The sequence below is a fragment of the Piliocolobus tephrosceles genome, chromosome 19 (assembly GCF_002776525.5).
Source record: "Piliocolobus tephrosceles isolate RC106 chromosome 19, ASM277652v3, whole genome shotgun sequence".
NCBI lineage: Eukaryota > Metazoa > Chordata > Mammalia > Primates > Cercopithecidae > Piliocolobus > Piliocolobus tephrosceles.
The window spans coordinates 39,530,883-39,558,253 of NC_045452.1; the positions used below are offsets into that span (position 1 = coordinate 39,530,883).

Sequence of the window (27,371 nt, forward strand, 5' to 3'; positions counted from 1 at the left end):
AAGTCACTTATTTTACAGTCCATTTAAAGTCCAAAAGACCACCTGCAAGTCGTTAGGAAGATGTATCATCTTCTAGCATTTAGACATCCTAGCACCTCTCTGTACCCTATGCTTTCTTACATCTTAAATAAACAAACACACATAAGTAATAAATGAATAAATAAAAGGTAGAGAGAGGACTTGGTTGGAATCTCCTGTGTAAAGAGGAACATTGAAATGGCAAGAATGGGAAAATGTCCAGGAACAGAACAATGAAGAGCAAAGAATAGAATTTAGAAAACAAAAGGTTGGGGGGAAATGGAGGTGAAAAGGGATCGACTGAACACACGGGCAAAACCAGCTTAATGCCCCAACAGTGGCTCACCTTGTTAACGCTTCCTCTCTGCCAGTCACTGTTCTAAGTACCTTTCATGTGATTTCCCAACGAATCCTCACCACCAGCTGCAAGGTAGGTGCTAATGTCCTCTTTCACTAAGGAGAAACCCCACAGGTGACTTTACCACCCTGGGATCAAGAGTGAGTTCATGGGCAAAGACAGCGTCTGAAGCCAGGTGATGCACCCCAAAGCCTGCACCATAAACCCTCCTGCTTGTTCCCCTTCATGGCATCACAGGGAAGTGTCCCAGAGACCAAAGGAGCCCTCAAGAACAAAGGGCAGTCACCAGTGTCAATTCTACAGGAAATCTGGGAGCCAGAAGCCTCGAACTTCCAAAATGCAACTTCAGCCAAGCTACTGTGGCTAAAATCAGAAAGCAGATGACACTCCTTTAGGAAGGAAGAGGAAGGTGATCATGGCAGTTGGCTTCAATAAAATCCCCCCCTCCACAGTACCAACAGCTGAAAAGAAGAAAGTCCACGATATGGAATGTGGGAAGAGATGGGAGGGAATGAACTCTTAGGTCCAGCCTGAGAACAGGACAAGCTAGGAATGTAAGAAATGATGACTGCTGGAGAATCATGATGGGCCTAGGAAAGCAGAAGAGAAATGAATGTAGCCAGTATCTTCTTAGAAGTCAAGTTCATCACAGTGAGAGCATCATATCTGTTAAGAATTAGGGGTCTGTCAACAACAAAAAACAAAAATGCCAGTTTAAAAAGGGGCAAAGGACTTGAATAGACATCTCTCCAAAGAAGATATACAGATGTCCAATAAGCTCATGAAAAGATGCTCAACATCACCAACCATCAGGAAATGCAAATCTCAGTCACAATGAGACAGCACTTCACACCTACCAGGATAGCAATTAAAAATAATAATAACAACAAATGTTGGCGAGGAAATATGGAAAATCTGGAACCCCTGCACACTGCGGGCAGGAATATAAAATGGTGCAGCCAGTGTGGAAAACTGTATCACAGTTCTTCAAAAACACTTAAAAGAGAATTACTGTATAATCCAGCAATTCCACTCCCATGCATATGCCAAAAGGAAGTGAAAGCAGAGACTCAAATATTTGTACACCCACGTTCATAGTGGCATTACTCACAATAGTCAAAAGGTGAAAGCAAGCCAAGTGTTCATTGGTAGATGAATAGACAAACAAAACGTCGTATATACACACGGTGAAATACTATTCTGACCTAAAAAGCAAGGAAATTCTGTCACATGCTCCGACATGGATGAACCTGGAAGGCATGCTACATGAAATACATCAGACACAATAGGACAAATACTGTATGGTTTCACTTACATGAGCTACCTAGACTAGCAAAATCCATAGACACAGGAAATAGAATGGGGGTTCCCAGGAGCTAGGGGTAGAGAGGAGAAATGACTGATAATGGGTACAAGGTTTCCTCTGGGTTAATGAAATACCCTGGGGCTAGACAGTAGTGAAGGTCGCACAATACTGTGTATGGACAAAATGCCACAAAACTGTCGTTAAAATGGTACATTTAAATTATGTCTATTTCATCACAATTTTAAAAGAGTTAGGGGTTCACTGAATTGTAAACTTCACAAATGACATATATAATATTGATTATACCCCCAAAAAAACTATGAATAAAAGAAAGAAAAAATTCAAGGGCTTGAAGGGAAGCCAAGACTACGGCTAGAGGGAACGTGGAGTTCTCTCTGCAGGTGGAGGCAGAGTTCCCCTAACCGTGCTCCTTCCGACATCAGGCGTCCCTGTGTGTGCCCCTGCCGGGGTGACAGGAAGGTAAGATTGCAAACTGGGAAACCACTGGGTTAAACCAAATGAAAACAGATTTCTTTACTGAGGACTTTTTGGAAACCTTCCAAAATTAATATGTAGAATGAATCTCAAAAAGGAGACTCACAGGCAAGATTACCCAAATTTATTTGAAACAAATAAACTGCTGCAAATGCCTGCACGTAGTTGGGAGGGGGCAAAGGCAAAGCAAAGTGAGCAAGGTCTAGTGCAGCTAGGTTAGGCGAAAAGAAGTCAAGCTTGTGAGGAACACACCCCATGGGCTAATAAGGAAATCGGATAAATAAAAGGACCGACTGGGGTTGCAGCCGGGTCAACCGAGGTGGTCAGCAGGCGGGGTAGAGCCATCAGGCTCTGTGAATCAGAACGACTGATCGCACACAAAAACTGCTTTCTAATTCCATCACTCTTCACTAACCATTTGGCATCATGATGTTTCATTAGCCTGGAAAAACTCCTCCCTCTACCTGATGTATGAAAAGCATGCACAAGCCACCTGGCTTTTTGTGCCATAGGTGGCTACAGACATCATTGAAACAGCTTCCTTTAGACATGTGTAAGTGGCATGTATTAAAAGTCACCAAAACAGGAAACTGAAAAGGTGTGCACGTAATACTGGACATAAGTGTTACACCATAGTCTGCGATGTGGAGTGGAGAGCCAGCCGTCAGAGAAGAATGCAGAGAAAAATCCTCATTTTCCATGTAGTTTAGTTATCCTTCATGCAAATGATTTTCTGCCTGGGAGGGAGTCAGTTAGTAAACTGAGTCTCAGAGTAGAAGCACAAACGGGATTTTCAAGAGCGCGAGGATGGAGAGAGAAAAAAACAAACTATGGCTTTGAAGGAGGTCATTTTATTTGCACATTTTTTTTTAGGTAAAATGATTAGCTAACAACAAGCAAAGAGGTAATTTGCACATTTTTAGCCTTGAAGAAGCCAAGTTCTGAAACATCCAAATTCAGTTATTTATGGATTCTCCAGAAAACCTTTGAGAGTTCGCTGTCGCAGCATTCACGACAGACTGTGTGTATGGAATGTCCACCACCGTCCTTCCACCAGCATCTCCACCTCGGTAAAACCAGCACTCCACCATCTGATTCATTCAAATTCCTCAATTCCTTCATTTATGTCCAATTATAATAGGCACCTGTTTCTCTTCAAAGCTTCCAGACACCTGGGCATTGTGCCAGACTCCCTACAAAACCGAGTCATTGAACACCCACTCCGAGCAACTGCTGATGAGTTGAATAATATTCACAACTATTACTGCTCAAATGTGTCGTAGGGCTGGAGGCATTTGTTTCTCTACTTTGCCCACACTGAAATGAAAAAAGTTAAGTTCAAATTGGCCAAAAATATAAAGCAGCACCCAAACAAAGGGACACAACTTTTGGAATAGTCCTTGAAAGTGGTGGCCAGGGAAAAACACTGAAAACACCAGAATTTTACATGTGTCTTTTATGAGGGAGCGAATGCAGAAAACGGGTGAGGAACTGAAATTCGTGAAAGTTTCACTAATAGTTTCCCTTCCCAGACTGGAGAAAGGTAAACAGAGGTGGTGAAGAGGAGACTTAAGAGAAATGATCCTCTGGAGATAAATGAGAAAAAAACCTTCAGACTTGCCATTCCACTTTTCACAGAGAGAAGGAAGGCTGTGACTGAAAGAATCACTCTCCTTCCCCAGAGATGACTGTCTCCAGTAACAACCAGGACTTACTGGACAGACAAAGGAGATGTGGCAGATACATGAAGAGGGCTGGCTTACTCTAAGGGTTCCTGAAGAAAGGAATGGAGGAAAAGCAGAGGAAAAAACATGTGAAGACATATCAGCTGAGAATTTTCCAGAATTGAAAATATGAGACCTCAAATCAAAACTGGACTCTAGGTACTCACCATGATAAATAAACATAAACTCATATCTTCCACATCATAGTGGTCTACAGAACATCGAAAATGAGAAAGTCCTAAAAGCTAATGTGGAGAAAGGCAAATTATCAACAAAACAGTCACAATGAAGCTGATAGCCATTTTCCATGACCAATAATATATGTAAGCCAGAAGATATCAAAATGCTGGAAGTAACTGCCCATCTAAAATTTTACACCCAGTTAAATTAATACACAAAAGCCATAATTAAAATGTTTTCAAACACAGAAATAGTAAGAAAGCTTATTATTAATGTAGCCTCAATAATAGGATTATTCATGAATGTAGTTCAGCAAGAAGTTGCATAAACTCAGGTGTATGTCAAGGGACATAGGACACAAAAATGAGCACCGAAATTGATCAAACATATCATTAAATTTAACTAATTTATGCCCATAAAAATAACTACATTTTCATGTTTAAAAAATCCAAAAATATAGGAAATTACCCAAGAAAAGAGAGAGAGAGGAAGGAAGGGAGGAAAGGAGGAAGGAGGGAGGGATGGATGGAAAAGACACAGAGAGAGAGAAAGAAAGAAAAGAGAAGAAAGGAAAGGAAAGGAAAAGAAAAGAAAAGGAAATTTACAAGTTCGAACTAAGGAATAGTTACAAAATAAGGGAACAAGGTGGTTAGTTAAATTGTGCTTAGGTCCTTGTCATGATAGAGAAAATAACAGGAATACCAAAAATGTTTATATATGGTTAAAATACATGATTCAAGACCAAATATAATCATTAAAAATATATATACAGTCTACAGTCTGAAAACCAGCAAAAGAAGTAAAATGGGAATATAGAAAACTGTATCAATCCAACAGGAAACAAAAAAATGAAGAAAAGAGAACTAAAGAAAAAAGGTATTAAAGATAAAATACATATGAGATAAAAGAATTAAATCCAAAGGCCTCAGAAATTATGTATATTATAAATGGATTAAGTTCACTTGTTTAGAAACACAATAATCAGGTTGGAAAAAATCTAGCTATATGTGAATTCAAATGACACACTCAAAGTAAACGTACAACGATAGGCAGGAAAGATACTTGCAATTAGTTAGGGGAAGAAAAAGTAACCAACCCCTAGTAGCGCTATGTAAGGCAAAAAGAATTCAAGCCAAAAGTATCAACACTACATAGCAATTTACCACATATTATTATAATATAGATAGCACAATATGGATCTTTAGAAACTTGTAAGCTTCAACAACATGGTCTCAAAACATAACAAAAACCTGACAGTATTCTAAGAATAAATCGTATTTTCATGCAATTCTCTTAGAAATGTGTAACCAAAAGAACAAAAATTAGTAATAATGATTTGACAATGAAAATTAATAAACTTCATTTATTAAACACACACAGAAACAGAAAGTAAACATTCTTTTCAATTGCACACATACCACTTAGGGGAAGTAAAAATCAACAATAAAAACATACTGGAGAAAAATATATGGTTTGAAACTTTCAAAGGTAGGCCTCAAAAAAACTTATGGCTTAAAGAAGAAATCATAATAGATACTTTAAACCAAATAACAATGAAAGACCAACATATCAAAACCTGCGGACAGCAACTAAAAATTATTTAGGAATAAAGTTATAGGTCAAAAAAATAAATATGTAGAATACATTAAGCATATACTTCAAGAAGCTAGGAAAAAATAACAATAAACATTTGAAAGGTAAGAAAAAGAAAAAGAAAAAGACGAGGATATAACTATCAAGTCATTGATACACAGAATAAAACAACCAAAGAAATTATCTACATACTCAAAAACTGTTTCTTTCAGAAAAACTAATAAAGTAAATAAAACTTTACCAAGATTTAACAAAAAAAAGGGGAAAGAAATCATATTTAAAGTCAAAAAGGTCTGCAACAGAGAAATTTTTAAAATTTTAAATCATAAGAAAATACTATGAAAAATTTTATGCCAATAAATTTCAAAACTTTGAAATAATTTTCCAGCAAATAATGAATTAACATAGTTCAGTGAAAAGGCAACAGAACCTGAATAAGTAAAAGGATATAGACCCTAAATAAACAATGAATGTGTCATCAAAAGTTCACCGCCTCCACTCTAAAATGCAACAGCCCAGAAAGATTTAGAGGTGAGCTTTATCAAATTTTAAAGGAACAAAAAAAAAATCCCTTTTTGTACAAGCCATTTCCAAGAGACAGAGGAAAAAATACACAACTACAGACAAGGAGAGTAAATTAACATCACACACTGGGGCCTATCAGGGGGAGGGGGGAGGGGGGAGGGATTGCATTGGGGAGTTATACCTGATATAAATGATGAATTGATGGGTGCTGACGAGTTGATGGGTGCAGCACACCAACATGGCACATGTATACATATGTAACAAACCTGCACGTTATGCACATGTACCCTAGAACTTAAAGTATAATAAAAAAAAAAAAAAAAAGAAAATTACGAACAATATCTCTTCTGAATACAAATGGAAAGTTCCTAAATAAAGGACAAGAAATGTATTAATAAACTATACCAGTAAATTAAAGTAAGAAAAAGTACATGATTATTTCAAAAGTTACATCAAAAAAGAATCAATAAAATTCAGCACCAATTCATAATAAAAAAAGAGACCTTTCTTAATTTGACAAAGGGCATCCATCAAATACCTAAAATAAACATACTTGATAGTGAAACTTACAAGCATTCCCATTAAGGTGAAGATCAAGACAAGGATGTGCATTATCACTTTTTTTTCTTAGAGAAAGGGTCTCACTATGTTGCCCAGGCTAGTCTTGAACTCCTGGCCTCAAGCAATCCTCCTGCTTTGGTCTCCCAAAATGTTGGGACTACAGGCATGAGCCATTTTACCTAACCTGTCACTGCTTTTCTTAAACATTGCCCTTGAGGTCCCAGCCAATGAAATAAGACCAGAAAAGATGTATATAAGAAATGAAAGAGAAGAAACTAAGCTATTCTTGTTTATAGACAATCTGATTATTATGTCAGACCACACAGGCTAGGTTATGCCACAAACAACCCCAAAATCTCAGGGTCTTAACACTGCAAGTTTATTTTCACATAAGCAAAATCCATTGCTGATTCAGGCTACTCTTGAAGGCAAGAATACAAAGGTCGGTTTATTATTGTATGCTATTTTGATATAATGGCATGCTCGTATCAATACGTGCTGACACAAGCAGAGCAAAGAGAGCTGGGAAATCATGCACCTGCAATCCAATGTCTCATCCCTTTAGCTCCCTTTTCATTGGCCAGGAAAAGTCACATGCTGTGCCTAACTTCAAGAGGTGGGAGAACCAAAATCCTCCCATGTTCTAGAAAGACACAAATAACCAAAATACCTAATACAATTAACTAGAGAAAACATTCAAGAGAATCTACATGTAAACTATCTGAACCAATAGAGAACGTATCATATTTATCAAATTTCCATGGTATTATTACTAAAAATGCATAACTTCAATCTGCATATAAGAAAATATCAGGCAACTCCAAATTGAGGAACACTCTACAAATAACCACCCTGAACTCTTCTGAAATGTCAAGTTTACAAAAGAGAAGACTGAGGAACTATTAAAGATTGAACATGAATAAAGTAACATGAAAACCCAATGCAATATGGGATTCTGGCTGGGATCCTGGACCGGAAAAAGGATATTACAGGAAAACTGGAAAAATTCAAACAAGGTCTGAAGATTAAGAATATTATGGCCGGGCACGGTGGCTCACACCTGTAATCCCAGTACTCTGGGAGGCTGAAGCAGGAGGATCACTTGAAGTCAGAAGTTTGAGATCAGCCCAGCCAACATAGTGAAATCCTGTCTCTACCAAAAAATACAAAAATTAGCTGGGCATGGTGGCACACGCCTGTAATCCCAGCTACTTGGAAGGCTGAGACACGAGAACTGCTTGAACCTGGGAGGTGGAGGTTGCAGTGAGCCGAAATCACACCACTGCACGCCAGCCTGGGCGACAGAGCAAGACTCTGTATTAAAAAAAAAAAAAAAAAAGAAAAAGAACAAAGTGGTAACTTACCTTACCAGAGCAAGACATAAAGTCAGAGCAATTAAAACGTGGTGTTTTGGCAGAAACGAACAAAATACATCATGACAAAACAGAACAGAGATCTCAAAAATAAACCTACAAATTTTGGGACCACACTTGACAACTGAACCTAAGATTCGTACGTAGACTAAAAGGCAAAAAATAGCTAAATACATTAAAAAGTAAAACAAGATGGGAAAACTCGACCTAACTTGATCTAGTATACATAAAAACTTATTACATCAATAAGATACTTGTGATGTATAGACCAATGCTATGGACTAAACTGTGTCCACCCGAAGTTCATGTGTGTTCAAGCTCTAACCCCAGTGTGACTGTATTTGGAGACAAACCTTTTAGGAATTAATTAAGGTTAAATAAGGTCATAGGGTGGGATCCTAATTCAATAGGGTCAGTGGCCTCATAAGAAAAAGAAAGGAATCTCATTCTGCATGCAAGGACACAGACAGAATTTTTAGGATGTACCTGCATTCCTGAAGAGGGTCCTCATCAGAACCTGGTCGGGTTGGCACTTTGATCTCAGAATTCCAGCCTCCAGAACTGTGAGAAAATAATTTTACGCTGTTTAGCCATCCAGTCTATGGTATCTCATTATGGCAGCCCACGCAGATCATAAAATAGAATAAATAGCCTCAAAATAGATCTACACAAGTATGACAGAAATGGTATTACAAATCGCCAGAAAAAGGAGTATTGAGTTAACAACCTAGGACTACCGACTACTCATTTGAAAAAATCAAATTTGAATCACTAACTCACAACATATCAAAAATAAATCCAAGGAGGATTAAAAACCTAAGTGTGAAAAGCAAAACTTGAAGACTTTTAGGAAAAAATACAGTATATGAGACAACCTTTAAAGGCTTAAGAGTGGGGAAGAATTTCATAAGATGAAAAACTTCCTCTTAAGAGAAAGCACACACCATAAAAAAAAAAACTTGGTAAATTTCATCAAATTAAAAATGAAAACATATTGTTCAATAAAATGTAAAAATACAAGCCACAGACCAGGAGTAGATATTTGCAATGTATATTACTAAAATGAAGGATCTAGAATTTCTAAATGAACTTCTATAGATCTATAAGAAAAAGTCATCCCAGATGAAAAATGATCAAAAGACATGAACAGGCCATTCACAGAAGAGGAACTCCAAATGGTTGAGATACATAATATAGGAAAAGATGACTAGTTTTACTAGAATCAGGAAAATGCGCCTTAAAACACTGAGATTCTATTTCATACTCATGACAATAACAAAAATTTTAAAATCCAATAATTCCAAGGGTTGGGGAAGGTGTGGAAAAACAGGAACTGAGTTAGAGTTATAGTATGGAGGAGCATAAATTGGTACAAATCCCTTGGAAAACATTCTTCAGTATCCAGGAAAGATGCTTTATCACCTGATGTATCTTTTCTAGGTATGTACTGTAAAGTACACTCTAACATGTATGCAAAGGAGATACATACAAGAATGTTTATTATAGCATTTTTATATGAAAAATGAAAATCATCTAAACATACATTAACAAAACAATAGCTGAGCCAACTGTAGTACAATCCTACAACATAATTTTTTTTAAGAGACAAGGTCTTGCTCTGTTGCCCATGCTGGAGTGCAGTGGAATGATCATGGCTCATTGCATCCCCAAACTCCCGGGCCCAAGCAATCCTCCCATCTCAGCCTCCCAAGTAGCTAGGACTACAGGTGCACAGCACCACGTTTGGCTAATTTTTTATTTTTCATTTTTTTTATAGAGATGAGGATTCGCTATGTTGCCCAGGCTGGTATCAAACTCTTGGGCTCAAGAAATCCTCCCACCTCAGCCTAACATTTTATATAGCAATGAAAATGAATGAATTATACCTGCAGAAGTGCCCAATCTTCTGGCTTCTCTGGGCCACATTAGAAGAATTGTCTTGGGCCACACATAAGCTACACTAACACTAAGGATAGCTGATGAGCGTTAAAAAAAAAATCTCACAATGTTTTTTAAAACTTTATGAATTTGTGTTGGGCCACATTCAAAGCCGTCTGGGCTGCAGGTTGGACAAGCTTGAACTACAGCTATGATATAGTTTAGCTCTGTGTCCCCACCCAAATCTCATGTCCAATTGTAATCCTCAAGTGTCGAGGGAGGGAAGTGATTGGATTAAAGGGCAGTTCCCCCATGCTGTTCTCCTGACAGTGAGTGAATTCTCACCAGATCTGATGGTTTTATAAATGGTAGTTTTTCCCACACTCTCACATGCTCTCTCACTCGCTCTCTCAGGCCATGTAAGATGTGCCTGCCTCCCCTTCCGCCATGATTGTAAGTTCCCTGAGGCCTCCCCAGCCATGCAGAACTGTGAATCAATTAAACCTCTTTCCTTTATAAATTACCCAGTCTCTGGAAGTTCTTTATAGCAGTGTGAAAAGGAACTAATACAAGTTATGTCTCAACATGGATAAATGCTGAAAACAATGAATCAAAAAGAGCTACAGTAGGACCATATGAAACCATTTCAGAGAGCTTGAAATATTGAACTCAATACCATAATTCATCACAGATTTATACATAGAAGTGATGTGGAAACACACATGGAAAAGACAGTAATAATTCAGGATAGTGCGAAGGGATGAAAGGAGATGGAGAGAACTAGGGAAGGGACAGAGGGAGCTTCAATGATGCTTTCATATTGTCTTCTAAATCTAAGCAAGTATGGCCAAGTGTTACGACTCAATAGAGCTGGGATGTGGACTCACACATGCTTTTTCTATTATTATTTCACTTCTGCATGTTTGAAATACTTCAAAATTTGAAAAATAAAAAATGTAATGCCTCCAAATTATACCCTGAATTTGGGGGCAATCCAAAACCTGACTGTATCTTCACAGCAACTTTTAATAAAAGTATAAATTTTAATAAATGTAATCAAAATGAATAGAGACTAAATCCACCAATCGTGATTATCCATCATTCCCACTGCTTCTACGACTTCTTATCCTCAGGCCACAGAAAAGCTGATAAACCACATCTCCAGGACACCAAAGGAAGCTCTGGGAAGGAAACAATGTTCACATAGGAGAGAAGCAATCGAGGACAATCAAAAAAATGTTACCTAAAGGTTCAGCTCAACCTGCCCTTGTTCAATATGCTTGACAAATAAAGAAATGTCACAGCAAATAGGCATAAACACTATAGAAAGGAAGGAGGAAATGAAACAAAAGGAAATGTGCAAAAGAGAAGTGAAGAAGCCAGAATCTGGAAGAAAATACACTCCCAGCAGTGGATTACAAGTTTTCACAGTAAATGATTTGTTGCTACAAGAAACTAAGAACAGGAAATCAACAAAACAGAGCCACAAGCAATGACAAAGAGACGGAATGATATTAAAAAGGGAACTTGCAGAGTTTAGGAAGCACAGTTATCACCAAAACACCTCTATGGAAAAATGAATAAATTAGAAACAGTAAGAAAAAAAGAGAGAACATTGCAAATGTGAATAGGAACACTGAGGAATGGTTTCCAATAATTATAAAGAATCAGAGCTCTTTTATTTTCAGAGACGGGGTCTTGCTACGTTGTCCAGGCTGGTCTCGAACTTTTGGGCTCAAGCAATGCTCCTGCCTGTGTCTACAGCTTCAACAAAAAAAGACAGGGACCAAAATTTAAATAACAAACTAAATATTGTTCCCCTGATGTTTGTTAGTCATCTTATTAAAATAATTCTGCTGTTGCTCATAATATTTTTTTCACAACTTTTTGGGAATAACTTTTCAAATCATATTATTTTTAAAAATTCAGTAAGAGGCCGGGCGCGGTGGCTCAAGCCTGTAATCCCAGCACTTTGGGAGGCCGAGATGGGTGGATCACGAGGTCAGGAGTTCGAGACCATCCTGGCTAACATGGTGAAACCCCGTCTCTACTACAAAATACAAAAAGCTAGCCGGACGAGGTGGCTGGCGCCTGTAGTCCCAGCTACTCTGGAGGCTGAGGCAGGAGAATGGCGTAAACCCGGGAGGCGGAGCTTGCAGTGAGCTGAGATCCGGCCACTGCACTCCAGCCTGGGCGACAGAGCGAGACTCCGTCTCAAAAAAAAAAAAAAAAATCAGTAAGAAACAACTAGTTTTGTTTCCTTCTTTCCGTGCCTCATTCTTGATCCAAAACAATTATTACTCAGCATGGTAAAGTGCCTGGCACATAATAGGAAACCATACTAACAACAGCTATAACTTACATAGCATGTATATATCTGGCACTGTTCTATTGTTCTTTATTACATACAGAACGATGTAATCCTCACAACCACCCCTATGAAATAAGTACTATTATTCTCTTCAATTTTAATTAACGAAACTGAGGCATAAGGAAATTAAGTAACCTGCCCAAGGTCGTATAACAAGTACCTGTCAAAGCTGGGATTTGAACCCAGGCATCTGGCTGAGCCATTTATCTCTGCAAGAATATTTATTCAGTGCGTGAATGAGTGATCAGCCACTTTATTTACCCAACTTGGTCCCAAACGACTTCTGGCTCTGATGTCTTCTATTGAGGATGTGGGGATGATCTTCAAAATTAGATATAAAAATTCCGATTGATTTGTTTTTGAATCTCACTACACCTGCACGATACTCAGAGCTCCTAATTCTGGTTTTCAACTGAAGGCCATGTTAGTTCTCAAAATCTCTATAAATCTTCTTACCCACCCCTTCACCTGACACAGGGTCAGCTATCTCCCTCCTTCCACAGGCAAAGCAGTGTTGTCAAAACTCAGAAGAGGTCAGCCACAAAGCTTGACGGAACCCTATCCTCAGGCCAAGGCAAAAGAGAAGAAACTGGAATTAACAAGGAATAGGGGAGCCCTCACCAAGTTCAAGGACTTACCTGGCAGCAGGAAGTGGCAGCAGAGGAAAATAAGGAGTAGAAGGAGAAGGGTCAACAGAAGGAAAAGGAACACAGCCTGCAAACCTGGGTTTACCCAGGGCCACGAAGCTTGGGTGGGGCCCAGGAACAAGCATGTTATAGTCAAGGAGGTAGACGTCTGTCAGGTCCAAGGAAGGGGTCCATCCTCATCAGCATCCCGGTCACCTGGGGAGAGAGGCTGATAAAGCCCAGGCAGCTTTTCAACCAGGATTCAGGATCAGGCTCTAGGCCTGGCAGAAAACCAAGCAGAAATCTGATCAGACACCCAGTTAAATGGACAAGTATGCATGGGGAAGCATCCCCTCGGATGCCAGTACTGGGCTCAGTTCCATGCCCAGGAAGGAGAAGATGGAGACTCTGAAACTCTTCTGGGACCCGGCTGAACTGGCCTCAATCTGTAGCTGTCCAGGGACAGAGGAGAGAGGGCTACACCCTGGTATCCTCTGCTGAATGGATGAAGGTTACCATCCATGTGGAGAAGTTTGGCCATGGTGAAGTATGCAGATTTTCATAAAACCGACTATCAAAGGTGGCCCTTGTTCATTCAAAGTACCTACTTAGAAATCCTATAAAAGAAGGATGCCCCTGTCTGGAAGAACCTTTGCAAAGACAACCCTGTCCTTGTCAGTCCTCTGAGGTAATAGCATAGTGAAACATCTCTTTCCCATTTGCATTTCCGGGAGGTAACGTCCATGGGCCTCACACCGAGTTCCTTCCTGAACACATCAGATTTTTATTATTATTAAATTTACCTAACAAAGAAACTATTTAAGACGAACTGACTTTAAAAGAGAGGAAAAAAATGAAAGGAGACAGGAAACAAGACTTAACACATATGTAATCATTCCTTAAAAGATATAAAATTCTCTCTTTGAAACCAAACTTGCATATTACACGCACCTGTTCTAAAGAGGAAACACCACAAAAGGTACATGTAAAGATGGGCAGAATTAGCATGCATTTACCCACAAATGCCCCTCTAAGGACATCCTACATCTGTAAAATACTCTCAACAGCAGCCACTGCCCACCCCAGGCACCCAACGAAACATGACACTTCCCCAGATCTGTATCTTCATTAAATTCTACTCCTCCTCCATCTCCATCTCTTTGAAAAAGACAAAAATAGTAAATGAGGAAGATGTGGAGATGAGAAGTAATGTTAACATTTACAATAGGTGGCCACTCATAACAAAGACTTAAGTTTGTTATGCTAACATAAAGGACGCGTGAAAAATAATTTTCCAACATCTGATTACTGCAGATTCAGTTGCTATCATTTGGAAGCTGTATTTATCCCTCAAAAGTCAGAAACCTAAACAAAAAATGAAACAAAACCACGAAGGAAAACTACAGTGCGGTGTGTGTGAGAGCACACCTGCACATGCACACACATAGGCGCGCACACGCACACGCACTCACACACACCTGGTACAGATATTGTTTTTAAAATAACGTTCATTACTGAATCTTAAGGTATCTCACTGTATTTACCAATGACCTACAGACTCCCTTCTGGTCCTCCCAAAGTCAAAACTCCTGGTGTCATCCCTTAATGAAAAGCTATCTTTCTCACCATTCTGCCTATCAGCCCCCTCCACAACCCCCACGATGCAGAAGCTGCCTGCCGCAGGGTGCTTCAGAGTTTGTTTTGTTGTTGTTGTTTAAGATTACGCTATTCTTTCTAATTGTGTGATGTTTCCATCCAGTACTGATTCCCTAAGTCTTGCGTCCGCACCGTGCCCACCCAGGAACACAACTTCCTGGGTGCGTGGCGTGAGTGGCGATAAGACTTGATAAATGAATATGTTTTCACACCAAGTTTGATGACATTTGGTCTGTAACAATTTTCTTTCCCTTCATTCAAAAGGAACGAAGGAAAACAGAACAGCACGCCTGCAGTGCGCGGTCGCGCCGCGGTCCCCAGTGCCCGGCACCCACGCCCCCGCGCGCCGCAGAACCCGGCCCCGCGCTCCCGGCCAGTGCTCCCCGCGCCCCGCGCCCCGCGCCTTACCGTGCGCGGGGCAGCCCCGGCAGGCCCAGTCGGGCTGGAAGCCGCCGCGGGCTCAGAGCCGCACCCCAGCCCGCGGACGCAGGGGGCGCGCGGCCGGTCCCCGGAGGCGCTGGGTCCAGGCCGAGGATGGTTTTCCGCCCCGCTCCGCTCCGCGTTTAGGAGGTGGGAGGAGCGCGCGGCGATGCGCACAGGAAATCTGATAGGTGAGGAGGCCAGCGGGCCGCGCAGGGCGGCGCGGGCTGGGGGACGCGGGGGGCGGCTCCGGACCCCCGCGCGGGCAGCTGGGGGAAGAGGCAGGAACTGTCTACAAATGCTCCAGCTCCGAAGCCCCGAGGGAAAGAGCATCTTTCACGGAGCACCAGGAATTGACGAAGGTGGAATTTACTCAGATCCCCTGAGGCCGGTTCTTTGAGTTTCTGTCCGGCCCTCCGGGAGACCGGTCCCAAAGTTAACTTTGAAAACACTCACAGGAGAGGGAAGCCTGCAGGGTCCTGCGCTTCTCAAACCCCACATGCCCCCGGAAAGAACACCGCCCCCCCCACCACCACCACCACCACCACCACCAGATCTTTTTAAAAAGAGATGCTACCTTCACAGCAAAAGGCCTGATTATGAGGAATGAGCCAAAGTCATGCAAGGCGTGGGGCGCTATGGGGCTGCGCAGTGACGACCCAATGAAGTAGGTGCCTTGATGATTCCCATTTTATAGATGAGACGACTCCGGCACACAGAAGTCAGAGGGCCTGTCCTGGGTCACACAGCCACAGGCGGCCCCCAGGTGACTGAATACTGATGTGTCATAGCCACAGTGAGGGGCGGGAGGGGGGAGGGGAGCTGCAGGAGCTGAAGCCACTAGGACCCCACCTTTCTCTGGCAGGAAAAATAGATATATATTTACGTAAACAAATACACATTTTTAAAGAGTTGAGAACATATTCAATTCAGTGATCTTCAACCCTGGCTGCAGTAAAATCTCCTGGGAAGCTCTTTAAATTTCCAGTGCTCAGGCGCCTACCCCAGGCCCAGTGAAGCTGGCTTATTTTCCTTAATGTCATAACTTAAGCAGCTTCAGAGCAGTGCCAGCCCTTTCTTCCCCACGGCTGACAAGTGATCCTTTTTGCACAAAGATGACGTGAGCTAATGGGGAAGTGGGGAGAGACCCCCCCGCACAAAAAAATTAGGAACATGGAGTCCAGAGCCATGTTCTGGTGTAGAATCGCTTCAGAGAACGGACAGACCTCAGAAGCTGGAGCGTCGGGTTGGAGGGAAGCCTGTGAGGGGTCTGATGGGGAGGAACGCAGCAGCGGGGCAGCAATCACCAGCTGGGATTATTAAACTCCCACGCAATTCTGCACGTGGCTTTGTGCAGCTCCCATTTCCTGGGGTAACCATACGGGCCTGGCACACTCACAGCCAAGCAGGGCCAAACAGGATGCCACCTCAGGCAGCATCAAGTGGGGCGGGTACCACCCCAGAGGGGGCAGGAGGTGAGCCTGCTTGCCCTCCGGGGTGTCCCCTGCCCTCTCCCTCCCAGTCACCGGTTGCTGTTCCCCCGACTCCCTTCTCATCCTTTCCTCCCTTCCCACCCAGCACCTCCTGCACCAAGAAGCACATCAGACCTCTGTCCAGCCACGGACACCTCAGTTGAGCCAGCACCTGAGGGGCTATGACATGGGGCAGGTGTTGTTTTAATAAAGGTGGAAGGGGGTGGGAGGAGGAAGATGCAGGACCCAGAGAAAGGGCCCTGGGAGACTGATACTTAGGGCTGTGCTCTGAGGGGGCAGGGGGCCAGTCTCAGCGGGGGCCGCAGAAGCCCAGCCTGGATATATGTAAATACCGACAGAACAGTTAAAATACATTTATGGCATTCCAAGTATAAAAATCAGGGAATCGTTTAAGTAGAATTTCAGCTTTGGGTGCAGGTGGTGGAGCCGGAAGCTTCTTCCCTGAAATTGTCCTGGGGAGGAGGGTCCTCCATTTTTTGTTTCCAAGACTAATCTAATTATACTACAATGACTTCTTCATTTGAGTAGCTTGTTTTCAATTAGGCTAGTAAGTGGTATGAAAACAAGGATGAAGGAAACGAACTGGAAGGGTAAGGGCCTCTGCATGGGGGCAGTGTTCCAGCTGAGACCCGGATACTGAAAGGGCAGGAGAAGTGAGGAGGGAGCATTCCAGGCAGATCAGATCACAGCAAAGGCAAACACCCTGCCCCAGGAATGTACCTGCTCACTGCTCAGCACTACCATGTAGAAAATAGGCTGTAGCAAAGGGCAGATCATAGGTCAATGTGTGCAAATTGCTTAGCCCAGTGAGCACCACGGTGAGATGAGCTAGCCATGGCCTTGGGTCTTGGAGATACCTGTCAAGAAAGTGAAAGCATCCATCCATCCATCCTAGGCCAGAGCTCGTGGTCTCAGGCTCTGACATTGGTCTTTGCTAAACTATATGAGAGGCCGAGGCAGTGGTCTGCTCTGTCCCGGTCACTGTGGGGATGGGTCACCTGTGAGTCATGCAGACTTCTCTCCCATGGGAGAAGGATTTGCAGAAGCCAAGCACCTCTTCCCCATATGCCTTCCACCACCCACAAGGCCCTCCAGAGCCTGGTACCAGGGACTGTCAGTCAAAACGTGCATCCTTGCCCATGCTCACTGACGCTCCTGTTTGGTCTCAAGGTTCTTAACCTCAGGGCACTTGACATTTTGGGTTGGATAATTCTTTGTTGGGAGATTGTCTGTGCCCTGTGGGATGCTTAGCAGGACCCTTGGCCTCTACCCACTGGATGTGCACCCCTGCACACACACACAAGTTGTGACAACGTCTCCAGACTTGCCAAATGTCCCGTGGGCAGCAAAGTCACACCCAATTGGCAACAACTGCTCTCGTAGAAAGAAACAGGACCCAGTGCTCCACAATAGCTACAGAAAACATTTATCCATGACAGCTCCATGGAAAGGGCCACTTAGAGATTAGAAGATTGTGCCCCATGATGGAGCTGCCAGTCAATGTCCCCTGCTGCCCGTCCTGCGCCGCATGAAGGAGTCGCTTGTCAAATTTCCCTGCGGCCAGTCCCTCCCTCCATGCCAGCCTTCAGGTGCTCCTTTCACAGGCCAGGCCCATGTCATTTCAGGACCTGCTCCTTCGCTGGCTGCCCTGTGCCTGGACCAAGCCTCTCCCGGATATACATGGGACTCTCCTGGACTCCACCAGATCTCTGCTCAGAGACACTTCCCCTTCCCTGAGGCCCTGTTTAGTGCACACATCCTCCCACACCTCAGTCCCCCACTTTTGATCCTTCTGGCTCAGCATTGCTACCTGACATTTCGGGGTCCACTTACTCATTTGTCCATGCTCCGTCTCCCCTGCCAGAACAGGACTTCAGGGTGCACCACTGCACCCCAGCAGAGGCCTCCACCTGGCACACAGGGGATGCTGGAGCAATACTTGAATAAATAAGTGGAGGGATCAGCCGATGGCATCCATGGGCAGTGGCTGGGGAAATGGAGCAAGTGAGGGCTCTTTTTTTTTTTTTTTTTTTCCCTTTCATCTATCTTAAGACCCACTACGAGGGCCCTTTTCTACCATGGGGTTTGGTTGCAAAATGTGCAAGCAAGTTCCTTCTCCCCTCCTGATGCAGGCTGGTGATGGTGGGAGGCAGGAGAGCTCACCTGCTCTTTACTCATCCCAAGGAAGCTCCAGCCACTACCAGCAGAAAATTCCTGCATTTCTGATTCAAAAACCTAAGTGGAACGAGCTTCATGGTTGAGATGTCCCAGGGACCCTCATGAAAAGTTAGAGAATCATCAGAGGTTCTTTGAAGCCTGGAAAATGATTTTCCCAGGGAAGTCACAATACTAATTAGAATGCCTCTGCCTGAAAAGCTTTCCAGGCCCACAGCAGTTTCCTGAAGCATGAAACAAAGCTTTCTCTTGGAGCAACGTGAAGCGTGGGAGAACAAAGTGGGCCGGGGAACTGGGAGCTGAACCCTGGAGGTAGCGGCTGCTGCCTGGAGTCTGAGGTGTGTGCCGGCAGCGTCCTGGGGCCCCTGGGAGCCGCATCACTGCCTCACTTGAGGGATACCCGGCCCATGTGGGCTGATCTTGCCGCAACAAACAGGCTGACTTTTCCGCAACTGGGTGGGAGCCTTCATTGGGACTGCAGAACATGATTTATGACCACCACCACTCCCAGGGGGCTGAGGAAACATGGCCCAAGCCAGGGTGGCCCACGGGGTTATTACATGACAATTGTGTGTTATACGGGTAGGTAAGGCTGTGGCCCGTTGCACCCTACGGGGTAGGATGAAGGTGGCCCCTCATTCCTATAAGTAGGTGGGACCACGCCTTCCCAGCGAATGAAGGAATTCGCCCTCTGAATGGGACCAGAAGAGTCTATGCTGGTTAACAGAAGGTCACATTAAGGAAGGAGGCTGTGTTTGGACAGCCCCTGGTCACCTCTGAAAAAACACAGCCCTCCAGCCCTGAGGCCACAGAGAAAGTACTGTAACCAGTTTATAAGCATGCATCAGTCAGCTTTTCTTTTCATATTTTCATAGAAGTTTTTGATTGGATTTTGGGGATTTTTCCTGAATAATACAAGTTTATGACACAGGAAAAACCAAGGCCACTTGAAAAATGATCACCACCTTTCACTGTTGAGCTGGCTTCTTCTCCATAATTCTCAGCACGATGCACCCCCTTCCCCACGGCTATCCCTTCCCTGACATTTCTAGTGAGTTCTGGAGCATCTAAACCTAAACTGATTCTAAGGTCTCTAAAATTAAGGTCCATCAGGACTCTTCAGCATGGAAGTTCCAAGCCAGGGAGAAGATGGAGTGGTAAGAACATGTAGCGTTTCGTCAACTTGGTTTCGCAAACTCTTGCTCCGTAAGTAAGCTCCACCCCTCAGTTTCCCCAACCGCACAGTGGGCATAACAGCGTTGTTGTAAAGCTTAGGGAAAGATGGTGCAGCCAAACACTGGAGGACTCCTGTGGCACTCTGTGCTTTCTTTTTGGTAACACAACAATTCTCAGGCGTTTTTGTTTTTGTTTTTGTTTTTGTTCTGAGACTGAGTCTCGCTCTGTCACCCAAGCTGGAGTGCAGTGGCACGATCTCGGCTCACTGCAACCTCCGCCTCCCAGATTCAAGCACTTCTCCTGCCTCAGCCTCCGGAGTAGCTGGGATTACAGGCATCTGCCATCACACTCAGCTAATTTTTGTATTTTTAGTAGAGTCGGGGTTTTATCATGTTGGCCAGGCTGGTCTCGAACTCCTGACCTCAAATGATCCACCCGCCTCGGCCTCCCAAAGTGCTGGGATTACAAGTATGAGCCACCGGGCCTGGCCAATTCTCAGACATCTTTGTGTTTGTCTGTCTTAATTTCTGTCTTTACTACAGGCCTCCTTCATGTATCTCACTGACTTCTGTTTCCACCAGTGCCTATCACAGTTCGTGAGATATAGCAGGTATTCAAGACAGGTGCTAAGTGAATAAACGAAGTGATGCATTAATAAATAAATTTTTTAAATGAGTGACTGAGTAAAACTCAACACAGAGCCTAAACATAGTGAGCATTCACTTAGTAACAATGGCACCATTCATCCTTAAAACATAATGATCTTTTGCTTTTAGACCACAAGGGCCTTTAGATAGTGCAGTAAGCTTGGGAGGAAAGTTAATCACTTTAAAGTTAGTTTAATTTATACTAATATTGGGAAAGAGGATCTAAAGGCAATCTCACTTCCAACATGCAAACAAACAAGTGAAAACCACTTTGCTTTGGTCCTTTTCGTATTTCTTTCAGGAATAAAAATTTCTATTTAAAAATTTGGGATAAACTAGGCTAGGTGGTGTGCGCCTGTAATCCTAGCTGCTTGGGAGGCTGAGGCAGGAGAATCGCTTGAGACCAAGAGTTCCAGAGCAGCCTGGGCAACATATTGAGACACAGACCCTTAAAAAAAAAAAAAGGCCAGGTTTGGTGGCTAGCCCCTGTAATCCCAGCACTTTGGGAGGCTGAGACGGGTAGATCACTTGAGGCCAGGAGTTCAAGACCAGCCTGACCAACATGGTGAAACCTCCCCTCTACTAAAAATACAAAAATTAGCCAGGTATGGTGGTGCATGCCTGTAACCCCAGCTACTTGGGAGGCTGAGGCAGGAGAATCACTTGAATCTGGGAGGTGTAAGTTGCAGTGAGCCAAGATCGTGCCACTGCACTCCAGCCTGGGTGACACAGCCTGTGTCTCAAAAAAAAAGTGAGGGGAGGGATCTCTTTTGTAGAAACAGAGTCTCAGTATGTTTCCCAGCGTGGTCTTTTTTAATTTTTCTTTTTTTTTTTTTTTTTTTTTTTTTGTATAGACAGGGGTCTTTCTGTGTTGTCCAAGCTGGTCTTGAACTCTTGGACTCGGGCAATCCCTCCCAAAGTACTGGGATTACAGGCATGAGCCATCACACCCAGGGTCTCTTTCTATCTGTTGGTGGTGATCCTGACTCCTTCAGAATGCAGCACCTGTGGACATGCCATGTTGCATGCAGCTAACCAGTGCTTGGAAGACTGGACTTAAGCTCTTGTTTTCAACCCAGACCCAAGGACTGCCTGTCCCTTTGCAGAACTGCCTAGCACACAGAGTTCAATGTCATGTAGCTTGTACGACTGGGGAGGAAGCAGAAAGTAGAATTCTGAAATAACAGAATTGATTTTTTTTCAACCAGCATAGCAGCATTTCATGTTAAGAAGCCTTCAGAATCATTTCCTACCCTCTCAAGGAACTCATTCTTTTGTTTTTTTTTTTTGAGACGGAGTCTCGCTCTGTCGCCCAGGCTGGAGTGCAGTGGCCGGATCTCAGCTCACTGCAAGCTCCGCCTCCCAGGTTTATGCCATTCTCCTGGCTCAGCCTCCTGAGTAGCTGGGACTACAGGCGCCCGCCACCTCGCCCGGATAGTTTTTTTGTATTTTTTTAGTAGAGACGGGGTTTCACTGTGTTAGCCAGGATGGTCTCGATCTCCTGACCTCGTGATCCGCCCGCCTCAGCCTCCCAAAGTGCTGGGATTACAGGCTTGAGCCACCGCGCCCGGCCAGGAACTCATTCTTTAAAGGCACACACCACTCCCGTCAGAGAGATGATCTTCCTAGTGCTAAACGATGTTTTGATGCACTGAAAATTAAATTCACACTCAAAGACTTTTCTGCATTTAAGGAGATTTTCCTGCACCTTGAGCTCTGTCAAAAGAGGCATATTGAGGAGAAGGTAGTTCTGGGACCATTTGCAAGACAGCGCATTGATCGGAAGCCTATACATTCTGGAGTGTCGGCTTAATATGTTGATCATCCTTTGAGGTGGGGCACAAGGAAAAATAAACTATTTCTCCTTCGGGAACATGCAGTGGCATAAGAGACACCAACTTGGTGATAACTGACCATGCTAGGATTGGACCAAAGTGCAGAAGCAAACAGAACCTCCACAAAATGTAAAGATGTCTTGTGCCTGCAATCCTAGCGCTTTCAGAGGCCAAGGCGGGAAGATTCCTTGATCTCAGGAGTTCGAGACTAGCCTGAACAACACAAGACCTTATATCTATTAAAAAATAAAAATAAGGCCGGGCGCGGTGGCTCAAGCCTGTAATCCCAGCACTTTGGGAGGCCGAGACGGGCGGATCACGAGGTCAGGAGATCGAGACCATCCTGGCTAACACAGTGAAACCCCGTCTCTACTAAAAAATACAAAATCTAGCTGGGCGAGGTGGCGGGCGCCTGTAGTCCCAGCTACTCGGGAGGCTGAGGCAGGAGAATGGTGTAAAACCGGGAGGCGGAGCTTGCAGTGAGCTGAGATCCGGCCACTGCACTCCAGCCCGGGCGACAGAGCGAGACTCTGTCTCAAAAAAATAAATAAATAAAAATAAATAAATAAATAAAACTAAAATAAATAAAATTAGCTGCACACCTAATTGGTGGCACACACCTGTGGTCCCAGCTACTTGGGAGGCTGAGATGAGATCACTTGAGCCCAGGAGATCAAGGCTGCAGTCAGCTATGATCATGTCACTGCCCTCCAGCCTAGACAACTGAGCAAGACCCTGTCTCCAAAAAAAAAAAAAAAAGTTAAAAAAAATTAAAATGTGATGCAGTGCAGAGGAAAGGTCAGTTGATTCTCACTAAGGGTTGGACTTCATTGGTGATTTTCTATCTTTTTAAGAGTTAGAAACTCCTTTTTCAAATGAAATGCGTGTGGACCTCCAATGTCTTAAACCAGGTCAGAGATGTTTTGTTGGGGAAGGGGGCTTCCAGCCCACTAAACACCCCTGTCCTGCCGTATCCCTAGAGGTACCACGCTGGGCTTTGCCCAGTACTACTTCAACACCTCCAGATGGGAGGAAAGGGACCTTTCCTTCCAGTTCTAACCCCTACATCAGTCAATGGGAGCCCCGTACAAAATGTTGAGGAAGCTAAAGAAAGTCAGAGTGCAGGCGGTTTCTTGTGACTTACTGTGGGGGCTCTTAGTGTCTCCCCTCCTCCTGCCTGTTAGACTTCTCCTTGCTGGCTGGGCCCACGCGTGGATGCACTGGCATGGAGGACGGAAACCCAAGATCACTCAGCAACATGCTTCTTGTCGGCTTCCTGCAAACGGGAGAAATCACGCATCAACCAGAAGCTTTTCAGTGAAAACTTGAGGACCTCCTACATTCATCCACCAGAACACTGCAGCCTTCAAAGTACTTTCTAGATACTCAGTGTCATTCAAGCTTCTGATAATCCTACCGGGAGGGATGAGTGGGAGGTGTTATTATTTCACAGATGAAATTGAGGTTCGCTGGTGACTGAGCGCCTCTTGTCACCTCACTGTCCCATGTCCACAATAGAGATGCGGGAAAGGTGCTTTGAACTTTGCTCAGCACCTGGTAAGCCCTCAGTGCACGTTAGTGCTGGTCATTCGGTAGTGACCCAGGAGTCCATCACTAGGAAGTGGAGGACTGGGAACCAGGACTGAGACCTCCAAATTCCCCCCAGGACCTCTTGCTCACTCTGCTATTCGAGTGTCCAGACCAGAAGCATTTTTGGATCTCCAGAATAAAGTAAAAAGTGCTAGCAATGCTTGGTGAATTAATAACACTGTGATGTTAAGGCTCTGTTTTCCAGGATTTATCATGATTGATTTTATTGAGTAAAGCCTGGGAAAAAGAATTAGATGTAAATTTAGAAAAACTCATTTAAGTATCTCTTTAGAGTAATATTATGTATTATTTTTGTTTTGGTTTGGTTTTTTGTTTTGGTCTTTGTTTTTTTGCTGTTTTTTTTTTTTTTTTTTTTTTTTAGACAGAATCTCACTTTGTCGCCCAGGCTGGAGCGTAGTCGCGCAATCTCGGCTCACTGCCAAGCTCTGCCTCCCGGGTTCACGCCATTATCCTGCCTCAGTCTCCCGAGTAGCTGGGACTACAGGCGCCTGCCACCATGCCCGGCTAAATTTTTTTTTTTTTTTTAGTAGAGACGGGGTTTCACCGTATTAGCCAGGATAGTCTCGATCTCCTGACCTCGTGATCCACCTGCCTCGGCCTTCCAAAGTGCTGGGATTACAGGCATGAGCCACGGCACCCAGCCTTGTTGTTGTTATTATTATTAAAGCTCTGTGCCAATCATTATTCTAAATGTTTGATATTTCTTTCTGGCTACAATTTTGTGAGTTACATACTGTTATTCTTCCATTTTACTGGTGAGAAAACTGAGCCACAGAGGAACCAAATAATTGACCCAGGTAAAGCAATCTCCTGACAAACAGAAATAGCCTGAAGTTATAACATGTACATACTACTTTGTTAGTCCACCTAATTCCTCTCCCACTTTTTGGACTGACTTAGGACTTTGTTGGTTTTTGTTTTTGCTTTTGTTTTTGTTTTGAGACAGTCTCTCTCCATCACCCAAGCTGGAGTGCAGTGGCACAATCTCAGCAGACTACAGCCTCCACCTCCTGGGCTCAAGCAATCCTCCCACCTCAGCCTCCCGAGTAGCTGGGATGACTGGTGTGTGCCACCACACCTGGCTAATTGTTGCCTGTTCTCTGTAGAAATGGGGTTTTGCCACATTGACCAGGCTGGTCTTGAACTCCTGGCCTCAAGTGATCTGTCCACCTTGGCCTCCCGAAGTGCTGGGATTACAGGCATGAGCCACCACACCCAGCCTCCTCTCCCCCTTTTTATCATTAACAGTATGAATCTAAAGTGAAGGGAGAGATTTAGGCCTACAGAGCTTCCCACTTTAGCTTGAAGTGAATGAGAAGCTGGCAGTATTTAGCATAGATGTATTTCAAAGAAGGAAATCCATAAAGCCATAATTAGCCCCTGAGCTGGAAGCCAGATGAAATTCCTTTAAAACAGAGATAAGGAACTAATTACCCTACTTTCATCTGAGGCAAAACACCAAGAAATGGGGTAAAGAGCAATAAGAAAAATTAATTAGAGGCAAAGTAAAAATGGAAAAGGGAGATCAACGCAAAAAGGAGTGAGCTCCTCTCTTGAGGGCCAGGAAAAGCCTGCTGCCCAGTTCCCAAATTTCCTCCTCTTTTACAGACTCAACAGCATGACTTAGAAAGGCTTTCATGGTTTGTGTATCCTAGGGTATCCTAGGGTGCTCTTCACGGACGTCTGTACCCTGGCTGTTCAAAACGCATTTAGTAAAAAACAAAAACCACTAAGCAGAGTCCAGGATCTCATGTGTGACAACTTGGGGAGACCCTGTCTGCACAGTTTATCATGCAGGCCTTCTCAGAGCCTTTATTGTGAGTTGAGAATTGATGTGCAACAGGAGCACAGGGAATGCAATATTTCCCAAGCATCTGAAAATGAAACCCATTTTTCAAAGATTACGTTGTAGGACTAGCATTTCAGGAGTTCAGCTTTGGGTAATGGTGTTCTAAAGTAAAATAAATCCAAGGGAAATAAATCAATAAATGTGTGATACATGCGTGATTTCTGCCACTACCTGACACTCATTCGACAACATGAAATTCAAGTCCATGAACACAGATCGGGGAAGCTTGTGGAGGCCTTTGGAGCCTGAGAAGTGAAAGTCTTTCCATAAACTTGAGTTTTTGACATCTGTGGAACCAGACAACACTGTCGCCAAAGCCCGGGGGCAGAAAATAACTGCTATGCTAGGAAAGAATGATGAGTGTTTTCAGAAAAGCCAAGTGTTCTTGTCACGTTTTTCAGGCACTAGATCCCTCTCTCCCTGAACCAGGAGATCTCAGCACTTTGTGCTTTGCCACACCCCTCAGAAGCAGCTGGGGAAGGACTGAGTTCACCATATACCTTGTCTAAAGAAAAGCAAGAGGAAAGCGGGAAGCTCCACATTTCCTTGCTCGGATGAGACCCAGCCGCTGGCCTGTGGACTAGCACAGGCTAACAGAATGCACAAGCGTGGGAGCACCAGCCCAAGCCGCCGCTGGCCCCCACAGATGGAGGCATGGGCAGGCTTCTTCAGGCCACACTCCTCCTGTGCACCCCTCCAAGCTGGGCACAGCTTGGGCCATGGCTCTGCCTCTCCCAATGAAGTTCCCCGATGCTCACCAAGGCTCACAAGACTGACAAGGGCGGGGTAAGGGGTGAAAATCAGAGAAGGCAGGCAGATGCCTTGAGGGCCTTTCTACCAGCTTCCCCACCAACCTACTGGACCTTCTCTGACTGCCTTTCCGGGTGCATGGTGTCACCGTCCACTCGACACTCCCGTCAGAAGCTGCGGGTCTCCCATGTCACTCCCTCACAAATCGCAGTCGCTTCTCCCTAAGCATGTCTTTTGGGTCCAGCTTCTCCGTCCTCCCCAGTCCAGGCCTCACCATTTCTGGCAGGCGCTTGGTAGCCACCCTATGCCCGGTCTCCCTCCTGAGCTCCACGTTAGAAGAATCTGATCTATTTAAATCAAGTCCTTGCTTGAAAACCATGAGTGTGCCTGGCCAGAGCCATACACACTAGAAAGCCCATTCACAGTCTGGCCCTGAGCTGCCCACCCAGCCCTACTGCTGACTGGGTGCTGCACGGCCCCTCCCACCAGCCGTACTGACAGGCCACTGTTTGTGACACGGAACTCTGGCATTATTTGTTTCTGCCCTGTCCACTCTTCCCTTCCCCAGATCCCTAGGAAACTCCTGTTCAGCCATCAAAACTCATATCCCATGCCCCCCTTTCTCTCTCCCCCGCTCCTAGTTAGTGGCTTCGTCCTCAGGCATGTCTGTGCCTCCTTCTGCAGCAGTACACAGCACGCTGCACTGCGGGGGCTGCTGTCCTTTGGTCTGCACGCTACTCATCTCATCTGC

The 27,371-nt window shown here is 44.1% G+C and overlaps 1 protein-coding gene across 1 annotated transcript in view; it reads right to left on the reverse strand.

The window, feature by feature from the left end:
• B3GALT5 (beta-1,3-galactosyltransferase 5) overlaps window positions 1–15,200 on the reverse strand; it is a 49,056-nt gene extending 33,856 nt beyond the window's left edge. The window contains exon 1 of the mRNA XM_023189541.1: window positions 15,073–15,200. The gene's annotated coding sequence lies outside the window, so the exon portion shown is untranslated. The remainder of the gene's footprint in view (window positions 1–15,072) is intronic.
• Between the last annotated feature and the right edge of the window lie 12,171 nt (window positions 15,201–27,371).